The sequence below is a fragment of the Leptinotarsa decemlineata genome, unplaced genomic scaffold (genome assembly GCF_025532065.1).
Source record: "Leptinotarsa decemlineata unplaced genomic scaffold, Ldec_3_MD MMD2_tig00001064_RagTag_RagTag, whole genome shotgun sequence".
Taxonomy (NCBI): domain Eukaryota; kingdom Metazoa; phylum Arthropoda; class Insecta; order Coleoptera; family Chrysomelidae; genus Leptinotarsa; species Leptinotarsa decemlineata.
This window is the reverse complement of record NW_027412558.1, coordinates 9175537-9199988: the sequence shown is the minus strand read 5'-3', so window position 1 is coordinate 9199988 and position 24452 is coordinate 9175537. Positions and strand designations below refer to the sequence as shown.

General features: G+C 34.6%; 1 protein-coding gene across 2 annotated transcripts in view; it reads left to right on the top strand.

Annotated features, from left to right (window-relative positions):
* EcR (Ecdysone receptor) overlaps positions 1-24452 on the top strand; it is a 494390-nt gene that overhangs the window by 23304 nt on the left and 446634 nt on the right. The gene's annotated exons all lie outside the window — the stretch shown is intronic.

Below are 24452 nucleotides of genomic sequence, written 5' to 3'. Positions count from 1 at the left end.
CTTATCTTCTAAATTTCGTAATAAAAGAAGGCATTTCAACTGCGTTCATTTTCCTAACAAACGCAAGATCTGTTCGTTGTTTACCGAGCGTTTGATAAGCAACGACTGGGCTATTTCAGTGCATTTTCCAGATAACTCCTATTGAACTCGAGTTCCTCTCGAATTACAACACTCTCATTCACGTACGCGCTATTTATAAAATCAAGGTTTCAAAGTCAGGGTTTGTGTTATACTTTGAGGGAGTGCCTGCCGTCATAGCTTGGATGCACTCATTGTGGTCGGCTAGTCGTAAGAACAGAGATTACAATGGCGGATAAAGACGTTGAAAACTGGAATGACGGTCTGGTTCGCAAGTGCCATGTCCCATGAGTTTTCTCTCACTGGAAATGATGTGTAATTCGAATGTGCACCCAGAGTAAATATTGCGCTAACAAATAATTCAAAAATTGAACAATTCAGATAAATATAAAAAGAGGTTTCCGTTTTTTGCAAATATATCCCAATAACTATTGCCGATATTCTAAATTTGAAAAAAAATCCCTAAAGAACAGAAAATCTACTGAAGAAGACCTTTTTCCGGAAATATACTACATATATAATTCAGATTTTAAACAGACAGAACAGAGAGAAATATTGTATTTGGAAAAAACATGCTGAAACGTGAAATATACACCCTTATAAACAACTATGAGCCAAAATTCAAGTGGTATGAAATAGATCAGCTTTCTAGCAGGAAATCACAACGTTGTACGTTTACCGCCACATCACCAACTGAGATGGTTTGGGCTGGAGTTGAATATTACTTTCAATTTCAACGATGTCATGCAGAAGTTATAAACAATTTAGTTGAATACAGAAAGAGGTGTCGTTTTTTGCAAATATCAGATATTCTAAATTTGAGAAAAAAATCCTTGAAGAACAGATAATCTACAGAAGAAGTCATCTTTCCGAAAATGAAGCACTAATATTTATATTTTCAATTGATCGGCGAAAATATGTGCCAAAATGTGTTAGATTGAATGAGAACTTGTGGCGTAAAATCAATCTATTGAAAACAGTTTTCCCACATCAGGTAATATTTTGTTCTGGTGTGGGAAACGTGTTTAAATTGGTGAAAAAAAAACGTGTGGCGGCCGATTCAGGTGCTTCAACAAAAAATAGTTTGATCCATTAATTTGAGTATTGAAAATAACTAAAGCTAGGTACTTGCTGGATAGTTGCATAAAAAATAATCCGCCGAAAACACGGCTTATCGCATTTGCTTTCGATTGTGCTTTTGGTAATCAATACTTTGTTTTCAAGTTAAATATTTACAAATAGCATAACCTATACTCCTGACCGCTCTGGATTGAATGGAGTAAATGTTCAAGAGGTAGCGGAAATTTCTGGAACTACAACTAGCATTTCCTAATATGACTAATAACCATTCCGTGCAAAGCTCATTGTTGAATCATCTGAAAATGGAAATTTTAACTGGTGATGATCGAATGTATTGCCAAACATGCGCCAAACTAACTTAATTGTTGCAATAAACTTGAAAGCGATAACATTTTTGAATAGAGAATGAAGAGACTTTCCAAACGATATATCACAAACCTATACTTCCCATTCGAAAAGTTTGGGCTTGTACCTGTCATTCGAAGGGGGTTGAAGGTAGAGGTGGCATTTTTACGTTGAAGAATGTCAAATTATAATTCACATTTGACGTGTTTCGGGATTTTTTTCAAATATGTACAGTAACCGAAATAATTTATTCCATTTGGCTTTTACACACTGTATATGCATTATGCACACTTGTGTTATATCGGTTTAAAAATTTATACAGGGTTCTATTTGAAATTCCTTGATTTTCAAATGTTTCAGCTTTGGAAATATCAGCTCCAGTGACCAATATTTTCGCTACAAATTTTTTTATTAGAAAAACGACGTGATGGCGTTGTGTAAATTGATTCAGTTGTCACACAATATTTCTAAACAAAGCCGCTGCTTACATTTAGAGGTGATTATCAACATTTTACACTTGAAATTTTAAAGTTGTTGGTCGCACTGGGGCACATAGTACCTATTCATTATCGTATAAATGCTGTTGTTACGAAACACCGCGTGGGTAGGAAACTGGAAGGAAGTATGTGGAAGACCACCCACATCTTGCACAAAAGTAATAAGATTAATCGCAAAATGATTGGGCACATTCATTTGTTGTTAGCAGATGTTGGCATCAAGTTCTACGTTATGATGTTTCCAAACACGACTCTCGCATACTTTGGTCTATAAATTGTTTCTTCATTAGATTTTTTTCGAATATAATAGTTGTTTTGTTTTTTGGGGCACAAAAGTGGTACCTGAGTGAAGACTTGCTTTCTATTTTTTTCAGTAATGTATTTGTTCATATCATAGAGGCGTCATATCAGATGATCTAGTGGGCTGAGGGGCCACGTCTGCCTACCAATTTGGATAATTAACAAACCCAAGGAGTTTTCAACTGATGTAACGTTTCAGCAAGATGAGCTACCCCCTCTTTACGAGAGGCTGGTTCAAAAGTAACTAGGTAATAAATATTCAAACCGGTGGATGGGTCAACATGGTCCTTTAGAATGGCCTGCTAGATCAACTGATATGACGCCCTTAGACTGTTTTTGTGGAGATTCGTGAACTGTAGAGTATACGTTGTTACAGAATTACGGTGTCTTTCAGAGATCATGCACGGAATAAGGAGTACGCATAATGAATTTACACCAGAAACATTCCATAAGGTGGGAAATGACTTTGGAAATGAACTTGTGATGAAAACACTTTTCTCAATTAGAACAAAAACAAGAAACGTGCATCGAGAAATAGTGTTTTTGTTCTAGTGTCGAAAAAGGGTTTTCATAGGATTAATTTTACGTCAGAGCTTCCACCACTGCCTAAACATTTGTTAACGAGAAGTGAAAGACTGATCTGATTTCCAAAAATAAACCAGTTTAGAAAATTGATTGAAATATGAGGTATCAAAAATCTCCCTTTTTCATTTGAAACGCAAAATTTTGATGGTAGATATTTAATGGTCACCTTCGAAATTAAAAAGAATTACATATAATGAAACATAGACGGAAGAAGATTTTTTTAACAAGATATTTGATTTATTAGTACTAATTGAATAATTATGTGGTATATTCTTTCATGTAATCTGTATCTCTGTACCTGTCGAGTAGCGACCACATGTGACCCATTGTACATCCTCCTGAGGAGTTGTCCTCCTAGGACATCGTCCATCCTTTCCTTTCCAGGAAGGTGGACAGGTCACTAGGAGACATCTCCTTTATATTGCCAGGTGTAGGCCAAGACTCGCCGAACACACACTCTCTTTGGCAACCTTGAGGTGCCTCAACGTGGCATCCGCGAAGGTTTAGGAAGGTGCAACGACATTACTGTCTTTGCGGGGCTTCTTCACCTTTCTTGGGCTTCCCTCCGTGGAGATGCACAAGTGAGGGAGCTTTCCTACAGGGGCAGCCGGTTCCTTGCCTTTATTCAAGGCGGAGCTCTTGGCGATCACCGCAGAAAGTTCCCTTGTTATTGGAGGTGGAGTGGGGGGAGGAGAAGGGTGTACTTATAGTTGCTGCTGTACTTCTGCCTCCTTCGCTCTCTTTCTCCTTTTGGTCTCGGCGCCGCAAATGCGCTTACGCCTTGGCCTATGTATTATATCACGACGTGATCTGCTATGTCCAGCCTCATTCCACCGCCTTAGATTGGGTGAGCACTTCTGTCCAGCCTTGGGATTAGTTTTTGTTTTTGTTGTTTCTGTTTTTGTGTTTGTTTCATTCATGTGTGTTCTCACAAGTAGCAAGGGAAGAGTTGGTCACCTCTGGCAGAGCCCCGCATTACCAGAGGGAGGCTGATTACAATGAGGTTTCGCCCGGTTCCCCAAGGGGATCGTTTGTAACCGCATATCACCCTTGTGGCCATACAGCTGTCAGAACGATTCCTTACATTTAGCTTGGGTAGGCTGGTCCCCGGTGGCATGTTTTGCAAAGGCTTTTGGGGAGTTTCAGTTCCCCCCACCCTACTTATTTCTGCCACTGACCAGGAGTCCGGCGACCCCGTCCGTAAGGCCACAGTCTCCTGGCCGTTTCCCTATGCGCCACCTGGAGACGCGCCCGATTGGTTGCCCAACCCACTGGTTTCTGCTTTAGAAAAATCATATGCATTCTGGAACGTGGTTTGAAATTAAGGGGAGGGTAGGAGAAAGTCTCAATGATACTGACGTCACAATAATATATATATATATATATATATATATATATATATATATATATATATATATATATAAATCCTTTATTTAGTCAAAGAATAGAATAGAATTGTTTCATTCAAATACATAGATATAATATATGAGCACAGAGAATATAGCGAACCAAAATTATAGTACGTTATGCTATTTTGGAATAATGATATATGTGATATAGATTAATTTAAATATATAAATATGTTTTTTGTGTACAGTAAATACAACGCACCACAATGTGTGTAATATTACAATCTGAGCAAACAAATATAACAAAACAATAATACAAATTACTACAGAGCAAGCTCGTGTGTAGCAAACAGTAATACCGTAATTTTAAATATGTCTCTAGTGCACCGTTTGTAAGTGTTATGTGTCGCGTAATACAGGACTATGAACTCAGACATAATTATTTGCAACAGAATTTAAGAAAAAAAATGAGTAAAAAAAGGCTGAAAAAAAGATATGGGGTAGAGATATGTCGGTAGACAGTAGTTGAATATAAAATGTGTGAGTTTGAAAATGTGAATACAACTTTTTATTGTATTGGATGATATAACAATTGTAACAACTGGTTGGAATTCTCAACGATCCACAGTGTTATTTTTGATTTGAAGGAATTGAGAAACTTAATATCCCTAATTGATTTATCTACAATATTGTACAATTTTTTACCGAGATAATTAAAACTGTATCTCGTCAACTTATAGTTGAAGGATGGAACTTGTATATTTCTATTAGACACAGCTCTAGTTGTGACACTGTCATAAGATAATGCAAATATCAGTAAGTTCTTGAGGTACAGTTCTTTGACTGTTAGGACTCTGAATTCTTTGAAAAGAAGATTAGATGGATATCTTCTAGGTTTCCGAAGGCAGATCTTGATAATGTATTTCTGTGCTGTGACCAATGATTCCATAATTGTTTTATATGCCGATCCCCATGCTATTATGCAGTACTGCAGTAAGCTCTGTGTGATAGCATAGTACACTGTTTTAAGAGTCTCAGTATTCAGTATATTTCTCAGTAAATGAAATTTATAGATGGTTTTTCTTATTTTTGAGACCAGATTAGATATATGCACTTTCCAGGTTAGTTTATGGTCAATTATTATTCCCAGATACTTGGAGTTCTCGACATAGCTGATATTATGTTTGTTGATATTAATGTTTTGTAGGTTATTATTACTATTGTTTTTGAAAGGAATTGCTTTTTTTGAAAGGATTTGACAATATTCAAAGTGAGCAAATTATTATTCAGCCATTTGCTGACAGACAGGAGATTTTGGTTTGTTCGGTTGATAACTTCAGGCCAAGAATTCCCCACAAAGGTAATCGCTGTATCATCGGCATAAGCAGTGAAATTTCCCTGAATATCTAAAGATAACATATCGTTCAGATAAATAACGAATAAAATGGGACCCAAAACCGTACCTTGAGGAACTCCATAGGAAACAGTTTTGTATCCACTCATCTCACCGTATACCCTGGTACATTGGATACGATCGGAAAGATAACTTTTCATGAGATCATGTCCTGGGCCTCTTATTCCATAACTATATAACTTGTTCAGTAGCTTATAGTGGCTCACGGTGTCACGGACTAATAATACAGTTCAGTGAGTAACAATTTCAAAAGAAATCAATAAAATCTAAAAATAAAATGGATTTGTTGTCACTTGTAGATTGTCATAAAGCAATAAAATACATATACATACATATACACACATATATACACACACATACATACAAAATTGTTAATTACTAATTTACATCTCGTCTCAGATATATTAGCATAAAATCTTGCGAATACATAAAGAAAAATGAAATATTAAATTAATGTCGTCATATAGAAAAAGTAAAATGTAAATAAAAAGTTTCTAAACTAGAAGTTTACGTCTCACAACAAATATAGATACTGTGTGTATATGATTATTGATTATATATTGATTATTGATTATTATATGATTGTTGAAAGCTTTGAGTCCTTTAACAAAGACAGTTTTGAAAGTCTTTGTCCTAGAGGTAAGTGAAAGCAATTTCTTGATCTGGTTGGGTATTGGTGCAGTTCAAAATTGTAACTTATTTTATCAATTAAGTTTTTAGGTGCCCGTCCTGTTTTGATTTTAAAAATGAAAATAAGTGTCTGGTATAACAGATAATATTTAATTGCTAACCATCCTAAACTGTCCAACATGCATTTTAAGGGAGTGCGTCTGCTACATGACAAAATAATACGCATCGATCGGTTTTGTAGTTTTTGGAACCTGTTAATTTGATTTTGGTGTGTAGGTATAAAATAGTGGAGCAATAGTTCAAATGGGGAAGTATAATACTATTGTATATCACCGTTTTTGTCCATGCATTAAGGTATCTTGAACATCTGAATAAAAAGTTCACTTTGAAAGAAATAGTTTTTAATATATAGTTTGCATGTTTTTTAAACGTTAGTCCATAGTCAACCATAATACCTAAGTATTTAATTTTTTTCTCTTGTTCGATTGGGTTCCCGCATAGTTTGATTTTCAAATTGGCAGTGTTTTAATCTGATTTTCTCTTGCAATGAGCATACATGTTGTTTTATTTTCATTCATTTTAAGTAAATTACTGCAACATCATTTATGACTACAATTTATTGTAACAGAAAAATTTTGGTGTTACTTCCTAAGGAATGAACGATTTTTTATACAACTGACGAATAATATCGAGTCATAATTTTTTTATGGAAAATGTGTAAAGTTTGATTATCTGAAAATGAGACAGATTTACGTAACGTTTGCCCTACCTTGATATCTTCACGTATGTCAAGGTAAAATATAAGATATCTGTTCATAATCGCATGAGAAGAAAAATAAATTTCATTTTTCTGTAACAAAATATCCTGCGAGAAATTTTCGTTCGGGCTGCATCTGCAGCACAAATAAAATTTTAAATCTCCTGACGCTAATCTAGAAATAAATTCAGTCTTGTAACATTTCGCACTGTATTTTTATCAACAGCGAAAGTGGGTTATCGCCTTATTGTCCGTCTGACGGGATATCATGTAGTTACTTGATTAGAAAACGAGGTCGATTTAAAAAATGTATTCAACGAAATGTAAATGGTTGGCTTCTCCCTGCAATTCAAGTAGGTATATTCCGTTATATGATTCAAGAAGGAAATACAAGTCCGTATGGAAAATTCTAGAAAATTTATACGGATTAAATAGTGTTGATATTTACATAACCTTCAATTGATTCCAGGCTGCAAGCATTTCCTAACCTAATTCCCCGTCATGGTGAATTCTAGAATACATCGTTCTTTGAATAAATCGAATACATAACCCTTAACCTTCTTTTCATCTATTTTTTTCTGGAAAATATCAATACTAGATAAAGTGTTTGTTTGAAAGTGGTTAACAATTATTCATGTTCAATTTCATTACTCAGGAGCTTCACTTAATTTTTTTGCAGATGGCGCCCAGTATTCATGCATTAAAGTATTCATGCATTAATTTCATTATCCCAAATTTCAATTTTTTCAGTTGACCCGTTCAAAAAACCAAAGGGGGTGGAAAATGCACCGTATAAAGAAGCAAAAAAGTGGAGACGTTCACTTTATACTGGATGACCCTGACCAGGGTAATTTTTTATCATGTCACGCCCCCTCTAACTTTTGTTCTACAATTTAATGGAAAAACCTTTGAAAAGGAAAGTTATAGAGTTTGAAAAGTAGTAGGAATATTTTGTTTAGTTATTTAAGTGGGACACCATATATATCGTGGTGGAAATTAATTCTTTAGCAACTTTTAAATATTTGATTTTCATTGATAATAGATGAATTCAACATTTTTAAGGTTTAGTAACCATATTATTCACAATTTAGAAGACTGTGAAATACAAAGGGTTTGCACTTTCGAGTCTCAGTTTTCAGTTATCTATTTAGAAAACCTGAATATTTTGTTCTGAGTGGAGCAGTTTACGTTCTACTACCCTTTAAATGATAGAGTGTTGAACTCAGAGTGTCAGTATTTAAAAAAACGACTGTTTGAGTAGTGTCAATATGTTTATTGAAAGAGAGGGATGAATCAAAAGTAACATCCAGATCAGTGAGTGTGTCGGGATGCTCCAGAACTTGATTGTTCATGTTGTATAAATTCAAGTTCGTTTTCAGTGAGTGAGACATTATATTTGGATATGTTGAGAGATAGATTATTCTTCCGACACCATGTAGCAACGCCTTTTGAATTCAGGACGAGACGTTCGCAATCATTAGAACATGTTATATTGTGATAGAGTTTCAAGTTATCTCCGTATAAAAGGAAATTGACATCAATCTCAGCTCCAATATCATTAAAAAAATATTGAACAGTAGGGGTCCTAGATTTGATCCATGGAGTAACCCGTTACTTGATAAACATTAATAACAAACACCATCCATGATAAAAATTGAACAATTTTCACAAACATTTGAAAAAATTCTAGATGCGTTTCGCTAATACCGTAGCTTCAGTTGGCCCTTCATTAATTACACTTCAGCGGATTTTCTATTGATATTACTTAGATAATGTTGTCGAACGTGATCCTATCAAAAGTCAGTTAGAAGTATAGTGGGCAATTTCACTATCACTCCTTTGTGAGGTGGAAAACTTAAAAAAAGCTCAACTTTTTTCATGTTACTGGTTGCAAAAAATATTTTTTCGATATTCGTTGCATCAAATGAGATATTGCTTGACTCCTGACTCCGCCAAGTGGTAAACGTGGCAAGTTTGAAAGTCAACGGGTTCGGGCGAATTTTTTTCCCTAATGCTGTTTATGAGAAACTGTTTCGTTTTCGCTGACACACCCTGTATTCATTCTGTTGTCAACATTCTATTTATAATTTACCTTTGAATTTAGGCTACTTCATTATAAACTCAGTGTGTACCATCACAGACATCCAAATGGCCTACTGATTGAGTTATTTACATGTATATATGTGGTGTTCGTCAGGAAAATGCCAATCAAAACAAGATCCAATTAACTTGTCAAACGCGGTCCTCGCTAAGGTAACTTTTGGGATCAGGTCATCTAAATCATGTATTTTCGATGCGGCACGCTTGGCATCCTATATATACCAGTTAATTACTCTTCGATGTCTCAATTTAGTTAATGGTTGACCAAATGAAATCAAATTATAATATCCAAGATGTTATCCCAAATAACAATTACTTCGATAAAGTGGCTTGTTTTTAAATTACGACAATAGTTAATGCAAAGTAGTGTGTAGTATGACTTGAAGACCTAGACCAACAGATCCTCAAATAGTTTTCACATGATAGTGAATGAATCGGTGATTGAATGATGTGTTTCATTATGATATCACACGCTATTCGAACACAAAAACAACATTCTCTCAAAACACCTCCATATTTCTATGGTTTACCTTAAATGCATGAAAAAATTATCCTCTGGGACCACTTGACGTGTCAAAATCTGGCGAAATATTTTCACCAAACTCTGAAACGTCTGTTTGGAAATGGAAACAGTTACATACAGAATACTTCTGATTTAATTCAAATGGATGGATTACAAATTCGGAATGCAGATCTACTGGTGAGTTCTTTCACGAATGTTGCATTTCATGGAACCTCAAGAATCAGTGAAAATGAAATTAGAAAAATAGCACAAAATTGAAACTGGAAAATGAAAACAATCTTGGATTTTCTGAGATTTGGTACCGATAAAACTTTATCCCACTTCGCAGAGGATTTTTATCGACAATTTAGAATGGCAAAAGTCTCATCCTCGTCAGCAATTCTGAGTAACATTCATATGGAAAGATATGATGGAGATACGTTGACGATGTATTCGCTATCTGCGACCATAATCCAGATTCCATTGATTCTTTTTGAAATTATTTGAATACAAGGGAACCGACAAGAAAATTTGCGTTAGAATGTTTTATAAACTCCGATGCTTTGATTTGCCAAGCTGTTTTTGTTTGTAGCTTTCCAGCTTTTGCAAAGGGGTTAACAGGGGTTCATATTCCAACAAACGACTTTTCTATTCTATATTAACCATTCATTGGTTCAATCCCTAAAGAGATGGGATGGAATCAAAGGATGCAATCTTGCCAGGATCACCTTGGGTGACCCTGGGAAGATGGCGATGACCAGGAGAAATCTCTGCTTAACAGTAGGATTTTTGACTGGCCTCTGTTAACCAAGGAAACACCTCCATAATATGGAGCTAGTGGACACACCTCTATGCAGGATGTTGAGAACAGGAAGATGAAATTGTCAGGCATGTCCTATGCGAATGCTCGGAGTTATCGTCAATAAGAGAGTGTGTGTTCGGCGAGTCTTGGCCAAACCCACTCGCCGAACACACACTCTCTTTGGCAACCTTGAGGTGTCTCACGGCGGCCTTCGTGAAGGTTTTGTAAGGTGGCGACATTACTGTCGTTGCGCGGCTTCTTCAACCTTGGGATTCCCTCCATGGAGGTGCTCAAGTAAGGGCGCTTTCTCAGGGGCAGCCGGTTTCTTGCCTTTATTCAATGTGGAGCTCTTGGCGTCCGCCACAGTAAGTGCCCTTACTGTTGGAGGTGGAGTGGGGGAGGAGGAGGGGGTGCTGCCATTCCTGCTTCTATCGCTCTCTTTCTCCTTTTGGTCTCGGCGCCGCAAATACGCTTACGCCTTGCCCTTTGTATTATATCACGAGGTGATCTGCCATGTCCAGCCTCATTCGAAGTGGTAGACAGTGCCTGTTTGCCTGTTTTTCAGTGCCTGTTTGTTTTATTCATGTGTGTTCCCACGAGTAGCAGGGGAAGAGTTGGTCACTCCGGCAGAGCCCCGCATTATCAGGGGAAGGCTGATTACAGTAAGGTTTCGCCTGTTTCCCCACTGGACAGGGCTCCAGTTCCCTGTCTGTTCCCCTATCCGCCACCAGGGGACGCGCCCGATAGGTAACCCAACCCGCGTGACAGTGATACATTATATGAGGCTAAATAATATGTCCAGCGATAACTGAAAAATCAATTGAAATCAAGAACTTTGTCAAAAACAAATGTATTCATTAACTTTCCCAAAAAATAAGAAAAAGTTTCGAATTAATTCAAACACGTCAATTCTTACATTAGGTACCCAATTTATATGAAAGCTAGTCGCGACATTTACATGTGGATAACCAATAACTTGATTTTGACATTAGTAATTCCAAGAAACTGAATGTTTTTCATAAAAAAGAAATATGAGTTTATTGCAAAAAATTTGTTTACTATCATTCTATTACAACGAAGCATATTTGTTCCAATTGAATGAGATATTGTCGTGTGGTTGTTCTCTGGCTCACCATTATCCTGAATTGTCTAATAAATTTCCATAGGGTGCGAGTCTCTTTCACAAGGAACTCAATTAAAATTCCTCGATGAACATTTCCTCCCCTTCTCGCTCATTTACGTTATTCCTGACCACGAAACCTATTTCTGGTCGAGTATTCCTTCTTTCTCTTATCTGTTTATCGCAAAGCAAGACAAAGACAATGAATCATCTGGGCTGAAATATCGAGCGAACTTCATCTATTTATAATCGACCTGTTTATATGTCACCAGGTCCGTATTTCGTTCGACTTCCCTTTGCGATAAGTTTTCGGTTACGGAAAGGAAATATACCAGACAAGGAAAATACATGAGAGAGATAAGGGCTTATGCCACGCATCCGTAAGACGGTCCGGAAAATCTACCACACAAGTTATACCATAAGTGATAACTTTAATTTCGTGGGGTGATTGAACATGTTTTTAGCCGGGTATCTTGTGCTTAAGAAATTAGTTATTTCAGAAACATTTCCAGAATGACTTCGATGTAGGCAATATGCAAATGAATCATGATAGACAAGATGACTTTTATTAGTTGGAACTTGCATTGTCTAATATTATTCTACTATGGTTCGAAATCTTAGAAAAACCAAATGTAATTAAAATTAATTGCGGAAATATCAATTATATTGATATTTCCACCTCCAATACTAACAATTTGCCGAATATGGGGCCATTGAATATAAACCAGAATATATCAATTGCAGAAGCCAGCTCCATTAAATACCTCGGTATAAAAATTGACCGACATTTGAAATGGGATTTACATATCTCACAAATAAACTTCGAGGATTCATATCAAGATTCAAACTCTTGAAAGAATACCTTGATATCACCCATTTGACAACTGTGTATTATAGTTTAGTTCAGTCCCAACTTTCATACGGCATAATAGGATGGGGAGGAGTAAATGACACACAGTTAAATTTCCTCAATATTGTACAAAGAAAAATTCCTAAAATCATCTTGGGCAAAGGAAGGATGTATCCAAGCGATAATTTATACAAAGAAAGTGGCATTTTCGATGTTAGACAACTCTATTGCCAAAAAATGTTGCAGAAAATATACAAAAATGAAATTAAAATAACACGCTCGGATCACCCATACAATACTAGGAGACAAAAACATAGTGTTGTGGTTCCGAAATGTATCAAAACAGTGGGACAGAGACACTCCAGCTATCTGGGTCCAAAAACTTGGGATTTACTACCTAAAACCATAAAAACTAGTCGAAACTACGTTAAGTTTAAGAAACAAGTAAAAAATTGGCTGAATAGTTATGACAGAGGTATATTCCAAAAAATTATTTTACTGTAAAAACTGCAAAAATTCAAACCTGTTATAATTTATAAGTTTTAACAAATTGTTTGTCATATTCAAAAGACAATGACATATATCTCTAATAAGAATCTAGATGTGACTTTTTACCGACTGAGATATTTATCTCATGTGATACTTTGCATAAAACTGTTAACCATCTATTGGTGATATTTAGATAATTTGTAATGTGATATATGTATATTATGTTTCACTGAGATTTCAAACCGATCGTGTTATTCACTTGATCTGGATGCGACGCTTTTACCGACTCGACTGTGATATTTATATCATGTAATATCTTGCATGAAACTGACAACCAATCATTGTGATATTTTAAATATTGTATTATGTGCTACATGAATGTTTTTTTTGTCATTTTTTTTAAATCTTTTCTAAAGGCTATATCACGCACAAGGAGCAATCTTGCGATTGTTTCTTCAGTGATGCCATTGTTTATTTATGCATCTCTCAAGCACTACTGATATATTCAATATTGTAATTTTTTGATAAATAAACATTATTATTATTATATTATTATATTATGAAACGTGAAAGGCAAAATAAAATAAAACGAATAAAATAATCAAAATACAAAATGAATGTTTGAAGGTGATTAACAATGTTTCATGATGAATTTCACTAGTTCGGACTTCCATTGTCTACTATATAAAATTATTTGAAATCCCTGAAACAACTAAAAAAGAAGAAATAAAAATGAATAGCTGAAAAATAACAATTATATTAAGCAAAATAAACCAGAAATGAAATAATAGTGAAATAAAATACAAGTAAAATAGAACAATTGAACAAAAATGAATAAAAATAAAGAAATGAAAAAATAAAATAAAAAGTGGAGAGATTCCAAGTCACGTTAGTTCACGACGTTTCGATTGTTAGTATCTTCAATCGTCATCACCCGTCAACATCTTCAAGAAATTGCATGAAATTTAAATAGGTCATTAGTTCGAGATCAGCGCTGGATTGTCTTTTTCTGAATTGGGACATGCTTCAGTTGTTTTTCAAAGGCTAGGAAATGTGTTTGTTGATAGTAACAAAGGGTCCAATAATGCCATAAGACACTCTTCACTTACAATTCTAGGAATTTGGTTAGAACCAAAAATCAATTGTTTTGGTAATATTTTAGAATCGTTGAAAATATAATTTTCAACAATCTTGTATATGAAGATGCAGTATGATTCCATTATTAGATTTTGCATGCCAACCAAAAGCGAGTGGTCAGTAAGATTATAGACGCTTTTGAAGAACTCGTATTGAATACATTCAACTATGTTTTGCCGTTTTTCGTAAATATCATCACCATTCCCCATTAGATCTTCAAGTCTCTCTCACTGAGAAACTTTCTCGCCCTAGGAGTGGATGCTATAAGTATTTCAGGCACCTCATGACAGACCCTGCATAGGGTATCTATCCTATACCCACATGACTACGATAGACCAAGGTGTTCAAATCACCTTCGAAGTAGGTCATGATGATTTTCATCTTTGACTTTGGCAACCTTGCTCTTAAAAAAAGCAAAGACCAGATGACTTAGGAAGCCGAGATTCATATTTTTTTCAAAAAACACGCTTTGCTTTGACGTGTTTGTTGTATTCCAGTTCAACTGGTGGCTGCTATAAAAATGCACGATCGAATTCTTGCTCTCTCATGGTTATGGACTATGCAAAGAAGAATATCAGACTCCTTATAGTATCATTCTAGTCTGTTATCCAAAAGCCATAGAAATGATGAGCCCATCACTGCTGGTATAGGATGCAAACTACACTATGAACAGATCTTCATATTCAGTTCGTACAACTACTTCCAAGTGCATTTCTGAGTCCTTACGACTGACATTCCAGACCAAGGTAAGTTTCTCCGGGATCAAGATTCTGCAGACCATTGCATCTTCGATCTGCATATCTTCTCCGTGTATTTTCTTCGTATTCTTTCGAGGAGGACCCTTGTACATTGACTCCAATGAAGACTATTTTCTTGCAGAGTATAACATTTAAGTCCGGTCGTATGAAGTAAATAATGATGCCAAAACTGAATTCACAAGTAATTCTGAAGCAGCCAATATGAAATTGTTCTATGAAAAGATGGATCTTGAATCGCAGTTAGTATACTGCTATTGGTGATACTGATATTAGTGGTACTGATATTGGTGAATTGATACACCAATATCAGTATACTGATAATAAATAACCGAGAATGGTTCCAGAAAAAGTGAATAATGCCACTTTTAACAGAAATGCTCCAATCATGGAAGTATCGATGAATTCGTACTTCAATGATATTCCACGAAGCTGGTGTTAATAACTTCAAAACTATTCAATACATAAATGTCTCGGTAATAGTTGAATAAACGTAACAACTTGAATATAATAGTTCTAGGTACTTAAGATTTGCATTCAATGATGAACGGAAGTAATTATTATCGTTGACTAATTACATATTCACGATGGTCAGTGTCACTGCCATACAGGGTGGACTATTTTGAAGGAAAGCAGTGCCAAATATACAGTCTGGATTCAGAACAGGTCATAGTTGTACAAATGCACTTTTATATATTAGTGATGGCATAATGAGAGCAACGGATCAGGGTAAGTGCACGATATTGGTTCTCCTCGATTTCAGCAGAGCATTCGATACCTTGAATCATAAATTCCTACTAAATATATCACATTATATGGGGATATCTGATAACGCTGTCAAACTCATGGGTAATTATCTGGAAGGTAGAAAGCAGCACGTTTGGTTGGATTCTCAAGTGTCAAATAATCTGGAACTGAAGGCAGGAGTACCACAAGGATCAGTTTTGAGTCCATTGCTCTTTACTATTTACTCGTCAACCTTGCTAAGGAAACTAAAAACCTGTAATGTACATCTTTATGCGGACGACACTCAATTTTATTACAGTTTTAATCCAGAAGACGTCAAAGAAGCCTGCGGAATCATAGACTCTGATATTTGACACTTTATTAAACTAGCAACTCCACACTTGCTTTTTATCAACAAAGAAAACTCTAAAGTTATTATTTTCGGGTCAAAAATCAATAGGAGTAAAATCATCAATTCAGTTGAAATTCACATAAATGCAGATACATTTCATTTTGTTGATGAAGCCAGAAACCTTGGCGTTCTATTTGATTCTCATATGAGGTTTGAAAAACACAAAAACAAACTCAAAGCACAATTAAATTTTGTAGATACTCTTTATGGGCTGAACCTGACAATTCACTAGTGAAAGAAAATAAGAGAAAGTGCAGAATTCTTGTTTGATTACATGGAATGGAAGAAGAAACAGAATATCTCACAAGCCAAGGAAGTTGAATGGCTAAATATGGAGAATAGAAGAAAACTACATGCTGTCTGCCTCTATCATGAGATTCTCTTAGCTGTCAGTTACCAGACAGCTAAAGTATGCAATGCTATTCCTGATCTGCCACTCACTCAGTTTAAAATCAAATTGAAATTATATCTTTTTCAAAATCAATAACATGATGAATTTTTCACCATTCCACTTTTCTATCTTCTTGTTAATGCTATGCTTCTTTAATACCCATACAGATACTTTTCTAGGTTAAGTGGAAAAACAGTTAAGCAGTTATTTGCATACCTGCGAAAATTGAACTTTTACTATAACTTTATACGAGTATATGTAGTTAGAACTTAATATTGTGATTTTTTGTGGTTGTGACGTTCATTATTATTATTATCAAGTACGTTCATATGGATTTTCCACGTGATTTCTACACAAGTCATATATATTCAATAAAAAATTAACCATTTTTCCAGAAAAAGTAGACCTCGTTTTTATTTCAACCCAACGAATTTTTGAAAAATAAGTGATTTCGTGATTTCCAATGTTTATATTATGTTCGAAAGTAGTTTCCAGTTTGTATCTGCACATCTTTGTTGACAGTTCATTTCGAAGTTGATTACTCTCTTTCTTTATTTGAAAGTTCATCACATTTCTGTATAAAGATATGAAGTAGAAAGCCACAAACCTTTTCTCTTCGGGAAAAGTTTCCCTATTCGATTTTAATATTCAACACATCTTCGATGAGTTGATTGTGCCTGTTAATTTCATCTCCATAAGTCTTGAGATAACGGTATTGCTATCCACATGTATAAATTTCATCAATATTCTATTTCTGTATGAAATCAATGTATTGTGGGTTAGTATAATTATGACTCTCAAATTCGTTTGAACTTGTTTGGTTTGGATTATGTCATATGTATAATAGTATATTATGCAACGATCATGTAATGATGGTTATTAAGACACGAGCATTAACCGGGATACGAAACGAGTCGAAGGCGAGTTTTGTATGGTATATGCGAGTGTATTAATAACCATTACATGAGAGTTGCATACGCTATTTTTTCTAAACCAGATAAATAATGAAAAACTATAAATATTATATTTGTATTGAACACATTTACAGTAATTAACTCATATTTTTTTTTAAAAAAACACAAACTTAATGGTATTATCATGGATATATGAAAACTATAAAGATTCTAATTATATTTATATTGAATATAAGAACTGTAATTAATCTGATCTTTTAAAAATATTGGAGTAGATGGTATTCCTTCTATATCGCTGTTTTCAGACATTTTGATAATATAGGTAGGTAATATGAAAACTGATTTTTGAAATGTTTGATATTTCAAAATTCAGTTTAAGCCATCGAACTATTTGCAAATAATTCATTTTTTCCTATTCCTTAAGTCATTCATTTTTGAATCAGGTATACAGTCAATTAATTAATTCAATTGTCAATAGTAGAAAGCGTAAAAATTTCCACAACGTAAATCATAATGTCTTTTTAGGTACAAGCTTAGGAATCAATATAAAATCCTACTTCTTTTGATCGGTTTTGGAAAGTTAAAGAAATGACTACGTTGAAGAATAAAGCCAATTTTGAACAAAAAAACCGTTTTCTTCCTCAGGCACGGGAGTTTTCAGTCCATGTGTTAGATGTTTTAACGAACATGTTGCCTGTAACTGAGTGCTTTTAGTTGTTAATATTCTCGTGTGGTGAAGCCATTTCATTTATGATTTGTTTTCCAAGATTTGAGTCAAACTAGAGGGGTTTTCTATATTTCTATGACAGATTGTAATATAACAAGCTATGCCTTTTTTAACTATTATAAAAATCACGAATCAGAGTAAGCTTGCGAATTATTCAACATTACAATGATATTTTTCGGTGAAACTTCCATAATGTATTTGAATGTGTAATCTCATTATCCTTGAACATACGAACTGGATAATCAGATCGTGAACCATATTATCTGCTCTGTACCATGTCATCGGATATCATGATAATTTGAGCTGGATACGTCACATATGCACATTCAAGTGCTCGCAAAAAATGTGGGTTAAAGTCAAGGCTAAATTCTGTTTATTGTGGGCGATTTTGCCAGAATATTTACGTTGGCATCCGCGATAAGAGTGTTTTATTAGCGCTGTGAATAAGATGGGGCAGGTTATATATATAATAGATCAGAGTTTTTTTCAAATTTGCAGCAGTCGCGGGTATTATATAGGTTTTGACTGTCCTAATAAAATGGAGATAAGTGGTTTATATGAAATACTGGTGTTTGAAGTAATTTTGGCTTTTGCTACTTTTTTGTTTGTTGACATTAAAACTATTTTTGCTGAAATGAAAACGAGAATATAAATTTGTACTTTATAAAACTACTCATATTGTCTACTTTGTATATAATATATAAAACAAGGCCGCATAATCGTGTTGGTTACGACATCAATCTGGACCAACTTTCATGATTCTTTATTTGTTGGATTCGTCTTCACCGGGAATGGCAGACAAATTTGAAAAAACAGACTAGCAAAATTCGGTTTGTTGAGCTATAACAGTTGTCATGATACATGCAAAGACAATTAAGGTTATACCATTTCTGATTGTGTGCGCTAGAATGATTGTTATGTCTTACTAGAAGCTAGAAGCAATGCGAGAAGATCGACTCTCACAGCAGAACCGTAATGCAATCAGACTGCGTAATATTGCGAATCAATCTACTGTAGATGAAGAAGAAATCACACGAGATGACGGCCATGTTCTTGCAGTAGATCTCTTGCTTTTGTCTTTCTGTGTGTGAGAAGTAGGATATACTGATGACTCAGTTCAATTTCTATAATAATTATTAACTGATTTCTACTATTTTTTCTATTAATCTCTTGTTTTCCCGACACAAAATCTAGTGCTGAGCATGAAAGTGACCAGGCAATATTGGCCGTATTAGTATGACACCACTTCGTGCTTCAAAAGTACTATTTAAAAAATTAATATATCTAACTTAGTATTTTCAATACATAATTTATAAATAATTGTTTTATCTATTTAGGTAACTTTTGAAAATGGTCTGGTGAGTTGCACAGTAATTGTTGTGAGTAATTGATTAGAATTTTAATAAAATGAAATTGTGGAACTTGTGTTGAAAGGGAGGATCATGAAATGCCGATTTTTTGAGAGGAAAAATCATTGCGGCAAAATTCGCCAAAAATTGTCCAAAAATTGGGATAATCGGGATAAATTGGTCAAAAATTGTTTTTTTTATTAGTGCAACTTTACGTCATTTTTTTTAAAGACCTATGGTCCAAGTTTGACCAATTGGGGTGTTTTGGTCAGTTGTGGCTGGGACTTCGAAATAAACATTACGTTTCAAAAAACGCATTGGTAATTCAACCTACCATTACTTATTACCTTAACAATTTTCAATGCCTGTGTCATCGGTACCATGATTCATTATGGTTTGGCTAACATTTTCCAAAAATTTACCTCCACCGAAAGAGTAATATTCTTCTGGAAATTATCTAAACATAATAATTGTACTTGTGATGCATTGTTTGGAACCTTTGATGTAGTAATGAATATTACTGGAGGAATATCAAACTGCAATTTGTGATCGAAACACGTGTCGAGGTGTTAAAATAACGGTTTGGTGTTCGGAAAAAACCCCAATGATATTCATTTACAAATAATTGTAGTGAAATTTGTTTTAGTAGGCTCGAAAATTAGGTACCATCCTGCAACACTCATTATCTTATAAATTACTAGTACTATGTTGCTGTATCGCAGCTGTTCCAATGTTTTGACAGAATCAGAATCAACGAACTTAGGCGTGCGCAGCGTTATAGAACAGTGCTTTCAAAAAAATTGATCTACAGGGCCATCTAGTGGCGAGTTACAGAAAAATGGATATCCTAAAAACCTTCCCTATGAAAAATTACTTATACATGTCAGGTTTCATCACGATCGGTTGAGCGATGTACAAGTTAATCACTTACCAACCAACCAACCAACCAACCAACCAACAAACATCCATTTTTATAATATTAGATTCGAAATATTGTCAACTGTACTCTAAACAATAATAAAGTATGCTTGTAACTTTGTAAGCTTTTTACAGAAATCATTGAGGTTTCATACTCTCTCTCGATATCAAACAAACCAGAAGAAGATGATACGGCTCACCCTGTCAGTGCTACTACAGATCTTGAGAACATATGAACTTCAGCACCTATTAATGTTTTTATGTTTTTTCCTTCGGTTCTTGTAGTCATAAAGATAAGAAGTTGCCTGAATCAGTTTCAGTTCCCAAACTTGATTGGTAGATCAACATCTTATAGAGATTCCATCTACATTTTTTCCTTTTCATTTGAACTTTGTAAGGTGAATATAATCGGCTTTCCTAATCCAGGATCTCAAACAGATCATAGAAAGCAGGTCATTTCATTAAAAGTTTTGTGCAATTATAAACACTTTTATGATAATTCCTCGGTTTTCTTTTCATTTCATCTTAATTACGACTCCTCTTCAGACTCATGGACTTGCATTATTAAGTTTAAACAGGAGGAGAATGAGATACTTCAAGTGGGAAAAGGAAGTTTACCCTCGAGATATTTTTCAATTTAAACTTTTATTAAATTGGGAGAATATACCATATATATTTCAGTGGAACGGTTGACAAGCCTTCAAAACACCCAGAAGTGAGTTAAATTTAATGAAGCTGAAAACTTTGCTTGATAATGTGTTGTTTTTTGTTATGTTCATTTATATTATTCGAGTATATTTAAAAATAGGATTTAGGAAAGTTGTATATGAAACAGAAAAATCGTACGTCATTTGGAATTTAGCTACTGAATATATAATCAAATCAGAATAATGTTTTGTGTGGATTGACGTTACCCACACGAAAACAGGTAGTTTTTATCGATAATTCTGCCTAATGCTTTTGAGAGATAACCAAACGATTCAACACATAATGTTTTTTTTTTCATAAGTCTACAGATAAGTCTATATTTTAAACATAGCCTGCTATACCAATCAATCAATCAACCAATCATGCTTTTTGAAAAATATTAAAATTATGATATACAATGAACAATCATTTTAGTGTTAAAAAATGTACATATACGAATACACATAAATTAAACAATATATAAACCATTACAGATAAACCATTACAATGCATATGTATTTGACAGCCCTTTTTTTTAGTACGAATACTGAATTTAGTAGTTGCTGACTATAAAGCCCCAAAAGGCAATTCCATATCTCAGGTTCGTCTCTATCAAGGAAAAATTTACAGTTCTGGCTGACGATTGATTGAGTTCTTAAGAAACAATTCGAACTGTATAGCAGCCGGATGCTATTTTTTGCATATATTTTTTATATGGTCATTAAATTTTAATTTATCATCTATAAATACCCCTAAAATTTTGTGTGAGTTTTGTTAACTATAGCGTGATTTTATATTAGTAAGTCGTCAAAATTGAGTTTGAAGCAAACTATGCTTTTTTATTTGTATTGATACATAAGGAGTTTGAATCGTACCATTGTTTAACCCTATAGAGATCCAAAATTCTGATTTCTCTGAGATTATCTTCATTTGTCCCACGCCAAAGGATCGTGGTGTCATCCGCAAAAAGTGTGAACTTTCCTTTAATGTCAATGGTTACCAGATCATTCAGATGAAGCAAAAAAAAGGGGAGGACCCAGAACCGAACCTTGTGGTACACCTGATGTTTTATTCTCCATATGCGATTTATTTCCTTGGAGTTTTACTAATTGCTTCCTGCCTGTTAGATAACTGTAAAGCCAGTGATATGACAATCCTCTAAAGTCGTAGCAATGAAGTTTAAATAACGCTTTTAAGAAATCACAGAATAGTGCCCCAATAGATTCATTATTATTCAAACCAATATATTCATCTTCCAGAAAAGAAAAGATTGCATCGCGTGTGTTTTATGGCTTTGGAATCCATATTGAGATTCGCATGGTATGTTATGATTACTTAAGAAGTTAAGCATTCTCTTTTTAACCAGTTTTTCAATTATTTATGAGTTAGTCGGAAGCAATGATATAGACCGGAAGTTTGATGGATCATTCATTTCACCACCTTCATGAAGCGGAATAAGTATTGCTAGTTTCAGACATGTAGGAAATCTGTCAGAAAGAAATGATTTTTAATGGCCTCAACAAGAATATCTAAAGTAGGAGATTTTCTAAAATGTTAACTGATATTTCATCATAACCAGATGATGTTTTGATCTTTAGTTCATTTATACTTTGCTTCAGTTCGTATATGTCTGTCACAATAAAATTAGGCTGCCGCACCCACCATACTTACCAGACCTTTCGCCAACCGACTATCATCTTTCCAAGCACTTCGATTGTGCTTATTTCGATTGAATTGAATAAGTAGATATTAACTGAGATATTACAGTTCAAAGTAGACTCATAAAATCAGTAAAATGCAGAAATCTCAGCTCCAGCGAATTATTTTACATGATTTTCTTCTGCATAATTCATAGAAGAATGGCCCAAATCACGAACCCCTTTGTCGTTTTAATTAACCTTGCAAACTATCTAACTATCGTTAATAAAATGAAGCTTCTAATTTGCATTCATATTATCATGGGCAATTCACATTACACGAGGGTAAACTTATATTGAAATTCCAAATTGAGTAATACAATTATTCACAAACATATGAATGTCAATAGATTCATAGAATAGAGAGTGCTTGAAATTGGTAGGTAATGCCAGAATATAACCAAATAATTCAGATAGATTCTTGAGAATTGGACCATTATTTGATACCACTAGAATACATTGCAGGGAATTAGTTCATGAATGGTATCTTTCTATTCATGAGCAGATAATACCTTTCAAGGGAAAATTAATAATAATAATTCATTTATTTCGCTTGTTAAAAAGTACATAACAGTGGATAATTGTATCAGTACAATAACAAGGAAAACGTCTTAAGATTTTGTTCTTTTCATGTACATATATTCAAACTCAAGTATTTATCTAAATATTTTGAAAGAATTGAGATAAAAAGATGAAAAATATATGTAGACACATAAAAGTAGCGAAATACTACAACAGTAAAATTGAGGGTCATGGTTGTAATTAAAAAGTTTAAAATAATGGTAATGTCAAATAGTGACAAGAACGTTAAAGAAGACAAAAAAAACACCTAACGTGAATGTTGAATGTCAAACAATATATCAAGGGAAGCCGTTTACCTTGAGAATGAAAAAAGTGGACTACTTTTTTATTTTTTGCTCTTCCAATGTTGAACAATTGACATCGATCAGAACCATGTACAATTTATGAGTCAAGGTGCAGCTGTATATATATATATATATATATATATATATATATATATGTGTTAAGTTAGGTTAGGTCCAAAGTGAGAGGGTCTATTCTATTCGACCTTTCAGTACAACCCGCACGGGTTTATTGTGGCTCAAACCTATTCACCACCAAATAAACCCAGCTTTCTAACGAAGCCGATTAGTTTGTAAGGTGAGTGGTCTTTCAGGTCAGATATTTTATCAGAAGCGACACACACTGTTTTCCTCTGCATATGATGATTCAAATGACAGTGACCTGTAAGAAGGCCTGTTAGACATCTTAGTTCATCCCTACTGCAGTCCAACAACTCTTTGGTGCTTCGAATAAACGCCTTGGAGTGAGCCAATCCTGGAAGATTCTGGCCAGAAGTCCATAAATCTTCTTGCCATCCAAGTGTTCAATATTTGTTTGGCAAAGCCTGAAGCGATGCCAATGACAGGTTCTGGTCCGATGAAGATGCTTGAATCACCCTCCTTTGCAAGGGAATCAGCAGCCTTAATGCCAGGATGGCCAGGAATCAAGACCAGACATAATTTGTTAAGTCTTCCTATCGAGGAGTGTCGTTTTTGGCAATTTGCTATCAATTTGGACATTGCTTGGTAGGAGCCAAGAGCTTTCAAAGCCGCTTGACTGCCCGAGAATATTTTTATTAACTTGTGTATGAGGTTGGATTCTTCCAATCTGTAATCCGTCCAAACACAATTCAATAGCGTTAATTTCCGTTAATACAGTCGCATAATCTCCTAGGCAGGTTGATATCTCTGTCCTGGGTTTGCGACTGAAAACACCTGCACCAGAACCGGAAGGTGTTTTTGATCCATCTGTGAACCAACAACTATCTGCTTTTAATA